Source organism: Marmota flaviventris, chromosome 9 (genome assembly GCF_047511675.1).
Source record: "Marmota flaviventris isolate mMarFla1 chromosome 9, mMarFla1.hap1, whole genome shotgun sequence".
NCBI classification, from domain to species: Eukaryota; Metazoa; Chordata; class Mammalia; order Rodentia; family Sciuridae; genus Marmota; species Marmota flaviventris.
In genome coordinates, this window is record NC_092506.1 from 100,389,309 (window position 1) to 100,405,169 (window position 15,861).

At 43.6% G+C, this 15,861-nt stretch overlaps 1 pseudogene; it reads left to right on the plus strand.

The window, feature by feature from the left end:
- The first annotated feature begins 10,083 nt into the window (after positions 1–10,083).
- Positions 10,084–10,785, plus strand: LOC114088780 (tRNA wybutosine-synthesizing protein 2 homolog; annotated as a pseudogene).
- The last annotated feature ends 5,076 nt before the right edge of the window (positions 10,786–15,861 follow it).

Consider the following 15,861-nt stretch of genomic DNA (forward strand, 5'->3'; position numbering starts at 1 on the left):
ACCTTGCTCCTTGTGAACAGACATCCCCGTGGGTGCCTTCCTGACTGCTAGGACTTCTGAGTTTTGCCTGTATTTGACTATTTCTTCCATGTATCTCTCTGCCCATCCACCTTGCTGATGACTCCTAATATTTCCCACTGAAGCCCCAGAGCCAACTTCTTGCCTTCACTCTCCTGAGGTCTCCTACATTGTCAAGTTCTGTGTTCCTCCCCCAGGACTGATGGTTCTCCTCACCCCTTGGTATAGGCCCTGCCTGAGTAGATGAGTCTAATTCCAGATCTCAGAAGCCTACTGTCTTTCCTGTCCTAATGCAGTCAATCAGTCCATGCCCAGCTGTGTTCTCAGATAGGACTCTGTCTTCCCTTGGGACGTACCATCTTTCTTCCCTCTTTTATGTTTTCCCAGAGCTCTCAGTGAGATAATCAAGAAGACTCAGGGCATCAGATAAATAGGGTACAGAGAGGACTGATGGAGTCCCCTTAGCTATTGTTGTGGGGAGAGAGGACCCAAACAACAGAAAACCCTCAACAGAAGGCCAGGGCAGCTGTAAGTAAGACATGGCAGCCTTGTTAAGTAGGGATCTCAAATCCCCGTGGTCTGAGGACAGATGTCCCATAAACCCACATGCAGCCTAATTTGTATTGGATGGTTAGTTCTGCCATGAGAAGGTTATCTTGCAGGTTCTGGAAGCAAGAAGGCCGGTGGGCACCCTCTTCTCTGAAGGGAGAGAGGACCACGTCTCAGAAGAGAGTTCTGATCCTTACCTCAAAGAGATTCTGCACATGCCTAGCATTTGCCAGCCCCATTCTGACAGTGCTGAGGTATATCTCTTGCTCCTTCTTTACCTGATCTGACCCTAGTTTTTTCCCCTTCTGGTTTCCTATTTGTTGCAGCCAAGCCTACAGTTTTGTGCCTCAGTTTACCTGCTTCCAACTTTCTTCTTCTTTTTTTCCCTGATATGGCATTCATTCATTCATTTACTCAAACTCCATATTCCAAGGAGCTTATAGTCTAGAGAGAAGACAATGACACAAACAGTTGTTGGATAGGATAAATGTTACACAGGGAAACTGGAAGATGCTGTGGAAAGGTAACCGCTTCCTCTGGTGGGTCTGGGAATGGTTTCTAGGGGAAGAGACTTTATCTGTCCTTTGGAAGCAAGGCAACAGGACTCTGAGGGCTGGTGTGGAAGACAGAAGAGTGTTACTGGCTTTTGGAACAGCATGGACAGAGATTCTAAGGCAGGCAGGGGTTTGTCCCCATCTTTCCTCTGGGCTTGTCATGGCCCACACAGTCTACCCAGCAACCAGCTGAAGACTCTGTAGGTCTGAGAATCTTCCTTTTTGTGCTATGTCATGGAAACAGTATGGAAATATCCTGCAATTCCAGGATCCTCCCCTGTCTTGACTTTGGGTCTTGGGGTTGCAGGGAGGGTACCTGAGGGATACTGTATCTTTACTCTCCACGCTGAGCTTAAGTGGATGGGAAGTGAGTGTTTGTGACTTTGGGAAGGTCATCCAAGGCCTTGACATTCCTCTCCTCCTCAACCCTGACTCTGAGGGACCAGCCTTCTCTCTGCCACAGGCTTCAGAGGTGTGGCTCTGTGTCTAGCGCAGTGCCTGGCTCATAGTAAGCATTCCACAAACGCTAGCTGATTTGATTAGATTTGATCTGGGTCAATGTAAATAGGTGCAGGAGGAGAAACAGAAGAGAGAAATCAAAGGATGATGACTATAAGGGGAGCAGTGATGTAATTTTAACCTGAAAATTATCTGTAAATACTCTACACAGTTTATTCAAGCCTCAGTCTTTCATAATCTAATTATACGCAAATGTCCCTGTGGTCTTTCTTACCATCTTGTAGGCCTAGATAGAGCATTTTGAAGACTCTGATTGAAGCTCCTCAAGGTAAGAGAGGAAAAAAAGAAGGGATTTAGATTCCTGGAGTTGACGGGCAGTAGCAGTCCTTTAATACAGTGGTCCCTCCTCTCATGGAAATGCCCTCTTCATTATTCCTTTTTCTTCCAGGTAGGCTATGGGCACTACCTTATTCCATTTGGGGGGATCACCAAGATAGAAATGCCTAATATTGGGGCAAAACTGCAATTTCTCTGGTTGATTCGAGTCTTGCCTTTCAAAATATCTTTGCATAAATCTGATTCTTTTTCCATATGATTTCCTCTCAAATGTTTGGAGATCCCATTGGGCCTTCCACGATTGAGAACTATTTGCACTTCCTACCGTGTTATGGAGCCCTATGCTGCCAGCTCAGCTCTGTTCAGACTCTGGGCTCTGAGAAAAAATGTGGAGGACCCCCGAGTAGCATGCAGCCTTGTCGCTGCCACTGCACCCCCTCACAGCCCAGTCACTTCTATCCATGATGAATGAGTGAGCTTCTGTGACCGAGGCTTAATTGTTCCCAAACACCAAGGTTTCTGTTGCAGCCCCCTTTAGGGATCCAACGCCTTGAATTGGAGCCTGGTCTTACCTCACAAGGCCTCCTTCAGAATGGAGCCAAACCTCTGTCCCTATGGATGAGTCCCTAGTATTTGATGCCAAGTACTTCTGCCTGCCTTCTCCTTGGCCTCCTGCCTGCTGTCGGACTCCACTGACCCTGTCTGGCCCTGCCTTGGACATTAACTTCCTGCTTGACCTCAGATTCCCTATTTCCTAGCCTGAAGATTGAATGGATTTGAGTGTATAGGTGGTTATAAAAACCAGATCCGTTTTAGAATCACCAGGTCCAAACTTTGTACATGGGCTGGGGGTATAGCTCAGCTGGTAGAGTGCTTGCCTTGCATGTATAAGGCCCTGGGTTCAGTCCCAACACCACAAAAACAAACAAACAAACAAACAAATAAATAAAATCAAACAACTTTATATAGTACCCACATAGGGGCCAGGACTAGGATAAGGAATGTAAAATATAAGGCAGTGTTATAGTTTGAATATGAGGTGTCCTCTCAAAGCTCCTGTGTTAATTCAGGAATATTCCAGAGGTGAAATGATTAGATTATGAGAACAGTAACTTAATCAGTCCATTGCGTTTGAATGGACTAACGGGGTGGTAACTGTAGGCAGGTAGGGTGTGGCTGGAGGAGGTGGGGCACTGAGGCCACGCCCTGGAAGGTTTCATCTGCTCTGTTGAAACCACCCCCCAATACACCCCGTTTCTTGGCTGCCATGAGCTGACAGCTGTCTTCTGCTTTGCCCTTCTGCCATGATGTTCCACTTCTGGGCAATGGAACCAGCTGACCGTGGACTGAACCTTTGAGACTGTGAGCCAATATAAACTTTTTTCTCCTCTAAGTTTGCCTGGTCAGGTTTTTTGGTCAAAGAGATGAAAGGCTGACTAATAGGGACAACATCCCTCACAGGGGGCCACCTGGCATTTGTAGGACCTACAGAGTGACTGTCTCCTTACATGTGTACCCTCGGATCCTGGCTTGCTTTGTTTTAGTCCTAGCCCTACCCGTATCAAGGCCACACCACCAGAGATTTTGATCTATTTGGTCCAGGAAGAGGTCCAGATATTGGAATTTTAAAAAACAATGTAAGGGATTAATATGTGCAGTCAGGGTTGGGAATCCCTGGATGAATGACATCTTAGGAGTCTGTTACTCAGGTGGGTGTTCCTAAGACCCTGAGGTTCTGAACAGTACTTCTCAAATTCGTGTTGGCTTTGGGACTTTGCTGGTCACTTGTGGTACCCTACTCTTTCCAGTAGGTCTGTCTTGTTTTCAGATTCTAGCCAGGCTTAGTGTGATCTGTCTCCTTCCTAACCAGGATTTTGTCCTGACCAACTTTTCTCTTTTTTCAGGCAAAGTCTCCCTTAGATAAGCAAGGTTCCAAATTTGCTATTCTGTTAGCTGTCCTTTGGGCATGTGTCAGTTGTTTGTGTCCCTTTTACATGATGTGATTTAAAAACTTTACAATACTATAGTGTTTCAGTACACTCAGATTCCATTCATTTAACAGGCATGTACTGAGAACCTGTTGTGTGCCCTGCCCAGGGCACTTGCCAAAGAGTACAAAGATATGATGTATGTGATATTCTTCATGACTAGAGTAGCTTCTGTAGATCAGAATTTCCCCAAGTGTACTCTGTTAACAGATGTTATGCAAAAGCAAAACAAAATAAAAAAGCAAAAAACATTCCCCGGTCAAAGAATTTAGGAAGACTTGGGTTAAAATAAACAGGTTTCTTTACTGAAGGACTTCTCAGTCTCTTTAATATGCTAATATGAACTGTGCAGCTCTACAGAGGAGCCCAGTAAAATGCAATGCCCAAATTTATTTAACAACCAAATTCCCATTTCACATGAAATATTCCAGAAGATTCTTTGAGAAATGCTGCCATAGATCATAGAATGCTGAATCTGGAATTAACCTTAATTCTAGATATGAGAACTCTATTAACATGACCCAAGGTTACATTAGCTATTTGAGCAGTCATTCACTCGATCGACCCATTGGGAATTCTCAACTGGCTAAATTGCTTGGGTCTTTTTTCAACCAACCATCAGCAGGTCTTTCCCTTTTGGAATTCGGGCTGTTGACATTTTTGGAATCTGAACATAGGACCTATCAAGTTTAACTTTATTGATTTTTGGACTGCAGTTAAAGACTGTTGAGATCTTTTTGATCTGAATCCTGCCAGCCTACATATCAGCTAGGTTTCTCCTCTGTGTCGTACTTACTTGTAAGTAGGCCTTCTTTGTCTTTGTGCAAGCCTCTGAAGAACAAGCTGAGGGAGATGGATCCCTATATCATAGGACTAGGGACTTCCCTTGGAACGGCCCTGATTCTTCAATCAGTACTATTTAGTGATTCAACACATCCACCAAACTGAGCCATCTCTGGGCCCACGACTCTTCATTCAGGTAAAGGGATAATGTGAGCAGTTTTAAGAAACACTTCAAGGAAATCCATATTCCCTTGACCTACCAGTCTCATAATGCTTCTCTCTGAAAAGAAAATAAAGCTAATTTGTCATGAGTCTTCCAAAAAAGATTATTTTATTTTTGATTATAAAAGTAACTGATACTCATTATAGAAAATTAGGAAATATAGGAAAAAAATGCCTAGATTAAAAGAAAATTAAAACTACCCAGCATTTTTTTTACTATGTCTTCTTTCAGTCTTTCATTAGAGACATGTATGGATTTATTAAAAAATGTTTATTGAGTGTCTTCTATGTGTCAAGCATTGTGTTCTAGGCACAGCAGTAAACAAGAGACCCTCTGCCTCTGCCCAAATCCTGCCCTCAAGGAGTTTACATTCTGGTAGACACAAACAAATAAATAAAATCTTTATCAAAAGATCCTTTAAAAATTCCTGCTTTTCTCCCTCAACTTGGCAATATAGCAGGAATTATATAATGTATGATATAAAGATAAATCATGTTATGTGCTACAATGTGTGTGTATAATATATATATATATATAAAATATATTCCTGAAATGATTCCTATGTAGATCCTCTTTTCCTTACTAAATGGTCCCAACTGGTTCTAATAGCTCAATCTAGAATTTTGTCGGAGTTGGTATGAAGCTTATGGTTTTCAGAATGTAGCTTTTACTTTTTTTTTTTTTTAACTGGGACAAACATGCTTATCTCCAATCTCTTAGTACCTTTTTCACTATTTGTGCAAGATTATACATTTTGGTTTCCCAGTCCTACCTGCCTGCGAGATAATTTGCCTCAGCTTGAAGACTTGAGCTCATTTATAGGTATTCTCACTATCTCTACCCAACACGGGCTTTGGTCTATTCCTACCTGGGTTTATTCCTTCCTTCCCAGATGGAAAAGTGGGTTTCTTGGTAGACAGATGTTTTTGTTTGTAGGTGTCCCCAAAAAGCTCATGGGTGAGACAATGCAAGAAGGTTTGGAGGGGAAATGATTGGTTGATAGCCTTAACCTAATCAGTGAATTAATCCCTGGAGGGATTAACTGAATGGTAACTGGAGGCAGGTGGGTTGGGGCTGGAGGAAGTGTTCATTGGGAACATGGCTATGGGGTATGTATTTTGTATCTGGGGAGTGGAGTCTCTTTCTCTCTCTGCTTTCTGATCATCATGTAAGCCGCTTCCTTCCACTACACTCTTCTACCAAGATGTCCTGTCTCACCTTGAGCCCCAAGGAATGGAGGCTGCCTTCTATGAATGGAGACTTATGAAACCATGAGCTCCCAAGGAAACTTTTCCTCCTCTAAAATTGTTCTTGTCGGGTCCTTTAGACAAAGCAGGGTAAAGTAAAAGACGTTGCAAGGTTCTGCTCTCTCTGCTGTCCAGGACCATTATGTCATCAGCTCCAAATTATCACCTCTTCTCCCTTTGTTTTATACACTGCACTTGAGGAGGAGAAAAGATTACTGAGGAAACTGAAGGAAAACCCTTTCAGTTTCATTAGTCTCAATAGTTCTCTTTAAAAAAAAAATTCCTAAAAATATTCTTGTGGGGCTGAGTAAGTATTATGCTACCCTTTTGTATTCATCAATGGCTCCATTTTACAAATAAGGAAACTGAGGCTTGTGTTCAGTAGAGGTATTGCATAAACCCAGTCCCCAAAGAATTATAGTATTCATTTAAGACAACCTTATAGTTATCTGAGGGGGAAAAAAAATCCTACAAGAAAAAGATCACTAGGGTAGAAAAAGGACCTCAGGAGAAATTTAATTGAGAACCCCTCTCATGGGGAGAGGACAATGGATTTCACTGAATGAGCCCCAGATTGTAGCAAGTTTTCCCTGGTTGCAGACATCCCACGGGGACCATTCTGGTCTGTTCTGCTTGGGGGAATGGCAACACCCCACCCCCTTCGCCTTCAGCTCTGGGCTCCACATAGGAAGCCAAACAGCTGGTTCTTCTCCATATGCAGCCACCCCAGCCCTACTCTCTTCATTAACTGAAACCCTTCCTCAGGGGAGCAGCTGACAGCTCCCTTTGATTGGCTATTGACAGTCATGCTGAGGCTTCTAAGTAGCTCCTTGTTAACCTTGAAAGATGACTATTTCAGGATTTTTTTTTTTTTGAGTCTCTTTCACTACCTGCGACAGACACAGATGATTTAAGGTGAGCAGATAGGAATTCTGTGACCTTCAGAAGAGATAACCCCAGAATTAGTGGACACAGATGAATCGCTCCAAGTCTTGTCCGTGGCTTGACTCTCTTTATGTTCTGGCTCTATCCCTAGTCCATTGTGTCAGGTAAGAGGTTTTATGTCACCCTCTGAAGAACTGGGGTTCCCAGGAGACCTCAGAAGGCATCTACAAAACTATTTCTCTGTAAACAGCCTTTACAAATGCTGTGTTAGTAACAGATCTGGGTAGATGCCATTTTGGCATTGAAAGTGCCATCTCTGAGGGCAAGGGCTGTGTGAGTAAGCACATAAAACACAAAAATCAAGTTAATTTAGTCTATTTAAATGTATAAATAAATAAAGCCATTTCACTTGTGCATTTTCTAAACCAAGACCAGGAAACATAAAATTCTCTGTAATAAATAATAAACTTTAAACTTTAGCTTCATTTTATAGCCAGGAGAGTCAGAAAAAAAAGGCTTAAAAAAAGGAGGAAAGATGGTGTTGGGGATGTGTGTGTGTTGTGGGGAGATTGGAGTTGTGTACAGAAGAGGAGAAGGAAAGAGATAAGGCACGTAGCCACCATCTCTATGATGTTGCCTCCTTGGTCTCTCTGAAATCATAGCCATCCATTAATTAATACTTGGAGGGGTTATTGACTCTAAATTACACAGGGACCCCAAGAAGGAGGATCAATTCAAGACTAACCTAGGATTTGCAGATGAACAAGGTAGTTTATATATCATTAACTGCTGTACCAGTAGAACTCTGGTTCCATCCTGTTTGAGATGCCCCAGGACAGGAGGTTCTGATACTCTCTGAACCGTCTTCTCTTACCTACTGGATCAGCACTGACCCCAAGTGTCCTGTAGCTTCTGCTAGTGTGATCTGGACCCATCAATTCTTTGCAGCAGAACTGTAGTCTGACTCCAACTGTTCACCCTAGAGTATACAGATGTCTCCCCGTGTTTCTTATACATTAGCTGTTTCTGCTTTGATTGCTGCCACACATATTCATGCAAATGCAGGAATTTCAGGAGATACTATTCTCTTCCAATGAAAACCTGTTCTATGAATGCCTTCTGCAATAAAATGCCTCTACAGAATGGCTGTGAATGTCTTCCCCAGCTGTCATAGAAGGGGGTTTTATCGTCTTCCATGGGTTTAGATAGGAAAAGAAACTTTGGGGTGAAGAAACTGCCTGGAAGACTTTCCTCTTCCATTAACAGCTCTTTCTTCTATGATTGCACCACCCTGTGTCCAACCATCAAATTAATACTTGAAGAGTATTGAAAGTTTGTTGTAATTGACTATTTCTTTCCTATTTATACAGAGCCTGTGCTGTTCTACTTTCTCTTGATGGCTGATCTTGTTTGCCACCCTCCATTGTTGGTTCTACCAGGTCTATCATCCCTCCCACCCCATTAGCACCCACCTTTCTTGCTAAGCCAGGCCTCAAGAACTCAGCTTCCTTGGCACTTGTACTCTGGCCAAACTGGACTCCATCCAGGTCCCATTAGGCTCTGAGGCTTAGATCATCTAATATTTTTGGTTCCAGGACTTTTAACTAGCACCTACCTTGGACCATGTTAATCGAACACATTTGTTCTAACACTGGATCTTCCTCTGCCTCTCTGGTACCTATGGCCAACTTGTAGCAGTCATTAACCATAGTGCTTGGATTGGACTGACACCATGGACAAAGCCATTCTCTTTTCTTCTGCCCTCATTTCCATCAAAACCAACAGCTGAACATTTACCGCCATTGTTTATAGCTGTGTCTCCTTTGAGCTCCTGAGGATGAGGCCTTCCTTACACAGTAGAGATATGTGTGCATGCAACCAGATTTATTTATTGATCTTTAATCTCCATGCGGTTGTAAGAGCATGATGTGGACCAGAAAAGAGATGTGTTTTCTCAAACTTAGAAGGATTTCAGAGGGAATGAAATCATTAGAATTCTCCGAGGTTTGGCTAAATAACATGATCCCCTTGGCCAGTGTAGAAACAGTCCCAGGCCAATGCTTATCAAACTTTAATGTGCAGAAAAATCATCCGGAAATATTCTACAGATTCTGATTCACCAGGTCTTGGGCCCAAGAACAAGCCTCCAGGTGAAGCCAATACCACTGGTTCTGCCAATCTGGACCACCACACTTTGAGTAGTGAGGAAACAAGAGTTTCTCTCCCACTAGGCTGCAGATTTATTCACATCACGTTCCTCTTAGCTACCTGAGACTCATCATTTGTAAAATCTAAGTATGAAATTGCAATGCTCTCTGTAATGTGCTATATCCTGCTCATCTCTAATGTCACTTCTTTTCAAAAATCTTCCCCAGTTCTCCAGTGGAAGTTCTCATACTGAGCACCTTTTACGCTTCAATTCAATTCAGCTTAGAACAGTTCAATTCAATTCAATTCAATTCAGAAGACTTCACTGAATATTTTTTTTTTTCCAGGCAGCAAGTTTCTTTCTTTGGGACTGAGTAGACAATGATGACATTAACAAAGGGAGAAGGATGACTTATACAAATAGAAGAGTAGACTTGAGAAGACACCGAGTTCATATTTACCATACCGTGGTAGAGAGGTGGAGAGATTTCATGGCATGGTACCCTTAAGAGTGTGTTTGGAACTCAGCCTCAGTGTTCACAAACTGCATGATCTTAGACAAGTTACTTATGTCTCTATGCCCTGGTTCCTCATTTTTCAGATAAGCATAATAATAGTACCCACTTCATAGGGCTGTTATGTTGTTAGGAGAATAAAATGAGACAATGTTTATAAAGTACTTAGAATACTATTGGCACATAGTATTTTGAAGAAATGTTATTCAACAAATATATGTTCTTGGAGGTGTTAAGAAAACTCTGGGTAGAAGATAGGGACTTGGGAGTTGCTGGTATTTAGGTGTGATCAAGACCTAGGAGCAAATGAGGGTGGGTATTTTCTACAGAGACTGTGCAGCATGGCGACCATGGCTGGGTAGGGCATGCGGATAGTGCATGTTCTCCTTTGGAAACATCACTGAGAAGCTGCGAGTTGCATCACTGCCCTATACTGGACAAGTGCTGGTGGATTGCTATGCAGGGATTGGTTATTTTACATTGCCCTTCCTAGTTCATGTTGGTGCTGCCTTTGTCCACACCTGTGAGTGGAACCCCCATGCTGTAGTCATCTGAGAAATAATCTGGAGATGAACGGAGTAGCAGATTGGTGCCAAATACACTTTGGGGATAACAGGAAACTGAAGCTCTCCAACACTACAGATAGGGTGAACCTGGGTCTGGTTCCCAGTTCAGAATAAGTCTGGACCATTGCCTGCCAGGTGTTAATGATGGGATATTGGGGGCATTGTGCATGTCCATCAAAATGTGGAATCTTTCCCAGGAAAGAATCTCCAGCCTCCTGGAAGCAGCAAAATGGAGAAAGGACATTGGCCTTATCCTCAGAAAATTATCACCAATGAATGGGAAAATGGAACTAACCAGAGATTTTAGGAGGAAACTGCTTTCACAAGCCACCAACCTAGAGTGGCAAAGGTGGGCAGAATCGGCAGAAACTCAAATTGCTGCTCTTCTCAGCAAGTGCATGGGAAACCATGGAAGACACAGATCCTGCACATCCAACCCGTGAAACCTCATGCTCACTGTGTGGATCACATAGTTCTGGATCTGGAATGTCGCCCCGGTCCTATAGTTGGCTAGAGGAGGTAGGTTCAGTGAGTGACACAAGGGATCCCAGGGGCCCTTAATGCTTCAGCTCAGGCTGGTTTCAATTTTTTGTGGTGATCTTTTAAAATATTTTGTGGCTTGAAAGTAGACTCTAGACCCACCCAAATAATTTCATTTGTCTTCCACTGATCACATTGGGAATGTGCTAAATATCTAGGAAAAACAGATAGCTTATTAGAATAAGGTTCATCTGTGTAATCATAAAAAAAAAAAAGACCTAGGAGCAAAAGATATTTTCCAGGGAGAATGTAAACTACAGATTGAGTGGCAAAGAGGGAAGAAATGAATTCTTTAGGGAATACCAATTTTTAAGGGGTAGAAAGAGGAAGTGGGCATAATGAAGGAGACTAAAGAGTAGTTTCTGAAGTAAAGATGACCCAGGAGAAAATGAGATTAGAAGCCAAATAAGTAGAGAATTTCGAGAAAGGGGTAGTGGTTAACAATGGGAAATGCCATAGCAACATCAAATAAGAACAGGAATAAAACAAAGCCATTTGTTCTGATGGCTAAGAAAGCATGTTTCAGGCTACATGCAATTCCAATTTATTTCTGCCTTCACCCACTAAGCCAATGAGTCTTCAATGTAAGGGGCCAAATTTATTATTCAGCCTTGTATACCCAGGGGCTAGCACATGCCTGCAGCATATCAGCACTTTCTCACTGTTGCTCAAATATTATTTTTGTTGCTAGACTCTCTAATGACACCTGATTCTTGGTCCACTTCACCCTTCCTGTCTATTGAATAATGAGACAGTAAACAAAGTTGAAAGAATCTCATTTCCTGTCCTGTCCTTTCTTCTTGGGGGACCCCAAGGAGACACCAGGCCAGTATTTCTTATCACAGAGCATCCTTTTATGGTGAGACTAAGTCATTGCAAAAGGCCAGATGAAGTCCTATGAAGCCTAGGATGGGGATAGCTGCCTGGTAAAAATCTCAGGAGAGACAATCAATCAGCTCGGTATTTATTTACAGCATCAACAGACAGAGATGACAGCTCTTCCTTTTAGCCCAAAGTGCAATAGCAAAGTTCCACAATTCTGTCTGCCACCAAGGGTTCTCTGGTGATAGTCATCCTACTCCCAGGAGACCCCCTGGCCACCCACGGAGGGAGCAATTCCTCTAATGGGTAGCACATTGGGCCTGAAGACCTTTAATTCTCCTTCCAACTTCAAGATTGCAGGAGCCTAGGCAGCTACTGAAGGTTAGTGACCGCAGAGCTCCGTGTCTCCAGGTGAGGTCTGGTGAGGAAGAGTGGGGAAGTGCTTTGTGTTTACTTCTAGGCGGGCTCTTCAGACTTCTGCTGGATTGGAGGAGAAATGGAGACTGGCAAAGAGAAGGGAGGGTGTTCTGAGGAAGGAGTGGGGGAAAGTGTGGGCTACAGACTGCTGAGCCCCTGCTGAGAAATTGTAATTCCTCAGGCCCCCCATGGACCAGATGGAGGGAGGAAGGAAGAGGAGGTGGGGGCGCTGGAAGGAGGGGGGGGGAGCTCTGACTCATTCTGGTGTTGACAAATAGACTGGATTCCTTTCACGCGGCTGGACTTTGCCCTTTCAGGATGTACAGCCAGCGTCAGCACAGTGCTAATGGGGCTTTGAGAGTCTCCTCTTGATGAGCACGTCCCAGAAAGCAGGTATTAGCCATTTCTGCTGGGGAGGCAATGAAGGCATTTGCAGCTGAAATCGGCTTTCCCGGCTGCCCTAATAAAGCAGAGACTTTCAAAGCCCCATTAGCAGTGTGCTGACTGCAGCTTTACATCTGTACGGCTACAGTTCAGGGGAGGGGCACACAGGGCACTCATATCCCAGGCCCCAAGGAACAAACTGCCTGGGACCAAAGGGGTCTTCATTTCCGTTGAGAGATTGTGAGCTCCTCAAGAGAGGGACCTTGTCTTCTCCTCCTTGGGAACCTGGTGTGGTAGCCAGCACAAAATAGACTCAACAAATGTTTATGGAGTTGATAAATGTGTTTGGAAGGGGTCATCTGCTAAAAGGAGCCGGAGCATCACATTATGGATGGCTCTCAGCCTTGGTGAATGCAGAATATAAGCTTATGAGATGGATGAATGACAGGTAGGGCAAAGAGGGGGTTGGGAAAGAAAGGGGTGGGATGGTCTGAGAAAAAAGGAAAGGTGGCACCTCTCTCCATCCCTTCTTCCTGAACTCGTCTACAAGGAGGAGACTCCACAGCCTTCCAGGCCTCCACAGGGAGAAGCCCCAGCACCACATTCTCCTTGTTAGGTTGTGAAGGTGGGGAGTGGCATGGGGGAGGGACGGCCCTTTGCTGCCAGGCTATTTTATAAGTTGCATATGTCAAGGATTCAGTGTAGATGGGAATGAGCTTCACTTTCTAGGTGAGGCAACTGAGCCTCTCGGAGGTTGTGTGCCTTGTCCAGATTCACAGAGATATAAATGATAGAGCTAGAATTCAAAGCCAAATCAATCTGCCATTCAAGCTCGCACACCTTCCCCTGACTAACTCTGTTTTCCCTCTGACCACAGAGCCCAGAGAGGCTGTCATTCTGGATGTCAATGGCTTTTAGACAGATGGTCTCTTCCACCTGCCCTACTCGTGTGCACATGCCCTTTGTCAGGTAGCAATCTCAAAGTAGATTGTCCCATTTTCCCATTAACTGCTTCCTCTTTCATAATCCAAAGCAAATTTCTGGGGGATTAGTGGAGGGACTAGCACAGCAGCCCTGTTAGCCATCAGTTTCCCTCAGATCAGATGTTTCTTCAGGTGAAAAGGCTCTCCTCACCTCTCATCGCATCTTCCTGAATGCAGGAGCTTTCACAAAGACTTTCCAAGAAGCTCTGTAAAGAGAAATAAATAATAAAAGAGTAAGTAAATGGGATGAAATAGATAAATCCATACCTACTTAGGCAACTAGAGCTGCCTGCCTCGTTGTATTTACTGCACACATTTGTTTGACTCACTGTTTGTGTCATCACAGAAGTCTTCTGTAAGCCTCTGGTGTGTGACTCGGGCTCTTTGCCTGGCCTGTATGCCATTTGAATATTTCCAGTCAAGAATTAGTCACTGCACATCTTTGCAAGTCCTCTAATCAGAGAAATTAACTCTCATCAGACACAGGAATTAATCTTTGTTAGTGTTGTTGTCAGTCTAACTCTGCCTTCCTCAGTGCCAGACGTGAAGAGGGATGTCCTAGGAGGGATCTGCTGCCACCACTGCCAAAGACCTCGATAGAATGAATGGTGGAGCTGGCCCCCCTCCTACCTGAGTTGAGGGGTATGTGTGACCCTCAAGGAATTCTCCTCTGGTGTTCAGCACTGACTGTGCTCCACACAGGGCTCTGAAAATATTGAGTGATTTGAATGTGTGAATAAAGTTCTGGCAGGAAAGAAGAGGAAGTCCTCTGGGAAGGAGAGCAAAGCAAAATGGTGACCAGCTAGGAGTTAGGTGGCGGGACACAATGGGGCAAATTCTTCATTGGTTTACCAGTGTTTTAAATATACAGACTTGTCTTTTGAAATCATCCTTCAATGGATGTGTGTCTGTGGTAGTGGACAGAGAGGGTGGCATTCCCTCAATTGTAATTATGAAAAATTTGGAGCCAACTTGAAGCTATTCAGAGAGTCACACTTCAGTCATTCAGAGACTATAATGCTAACAGAATCCGATTGCTTCAGAATAAATAAATGTGAGGTGAACACCATCTTCTATGATATATATTTTATATCCTCTCATTTACCCATGAAAAATATATTATGTGGATGTATCTGTTACCATCATACCTGTTCACTCCACAGCACCTGGTTTTGTTGGTGTTGAGCTGTCTGTGTAGCTATTGTCTAGAGCATTCTAGAGCATATTTTTACTTGAAGTTACAAACTCTTTGTGTATGTGTTCCTTTCGCAGGATTAGAAGAATCTGGGGACTTTTCCCTGAGCAAAAGGTGGTAAGCAAAGTACTAGCCCGAGAATTAGGAAAGATGACTTCCATCTTGTTTTCTCACCATGTGCTCTGTGACCTTGGATATTCACTTCCTCTCTCTGGTCCTCGGTTTTCCCATCTGTAACATGTGGGTATTAAAGAGAAAAATCTCTAAGGTTTCTTTTAGCTCTGATCTTGTCTGTCAGTAGTGACTGAAGAGGAAAGGCCTTAGATATCTATGGTCAAGAAGAGATGAGAATTTATACACACACACACACACACACACACATAATGCACATATAAATTATGTACATAAATAAATCATTAAAATTTGGATCACAGAGGAAATAATGTAAGTCACTTCCATAGCCACATTTCAGAGCTGCAGGAGTATTCCACCTGGATAGGGCTCTCTGTTTCATACTCTCCATTTCTTGGACAATTGCTTTCTCTGCTATTGGGATTAAAAAAAGAGAGAGAAAGAAAGAAAGAAAAGGCCTCCAAGACAAGTCACTTTCTCATTGGCCTGTGACATGCTACATGAACCGTCTATATTACGGATGCAACCATGGATGCCACCAACGTTGATTCATACCTTGGTGACCTCATGGATCACTGACAGCCATGCCACCTGGCAGTCTGCCTGGAATTTACCAGGCCTGTCAGAAGTCCCAGCTGCACCTCCATTTTGCAGGCCCAGCAGCTCCCCTTGGGTTTCAAGCCTACTGTTGTCAGTCTAAGGAACAATCACATCCTCAAATCAAAAGTTAGGAATTCTAAGAGGAGCAGTGCTGCCCACAGATCTGAGTGGTGACTTGCAGAAGTACAGTGAGATAACAAAGTCTCTTTCAGACATCTTTTCATAATCCAAAGCCCTAGGTAGCTGATAAACAATGCACCGCCAGCCAGGCAGAGTTCTTGCTATCTTGATGATGGAAGCATTCATTGTGAGGCTTCCTGGGCATCCTATTATGGGGGAAAGGAGGACTTGGACCACTTCTGCATAGTGTAGATTAATCTGCGGGTTGCATGACACCTTTACTTCATGGTCTTTGTCTCGTAACGTGTCGCGAGGGAGGGTGAACCGCTCTCTCTGGTTTTGGATGCTTGCTTTTTAATCTTTTTTGCTGCCTTTGATTTTACTTTTGGCTCCAGGG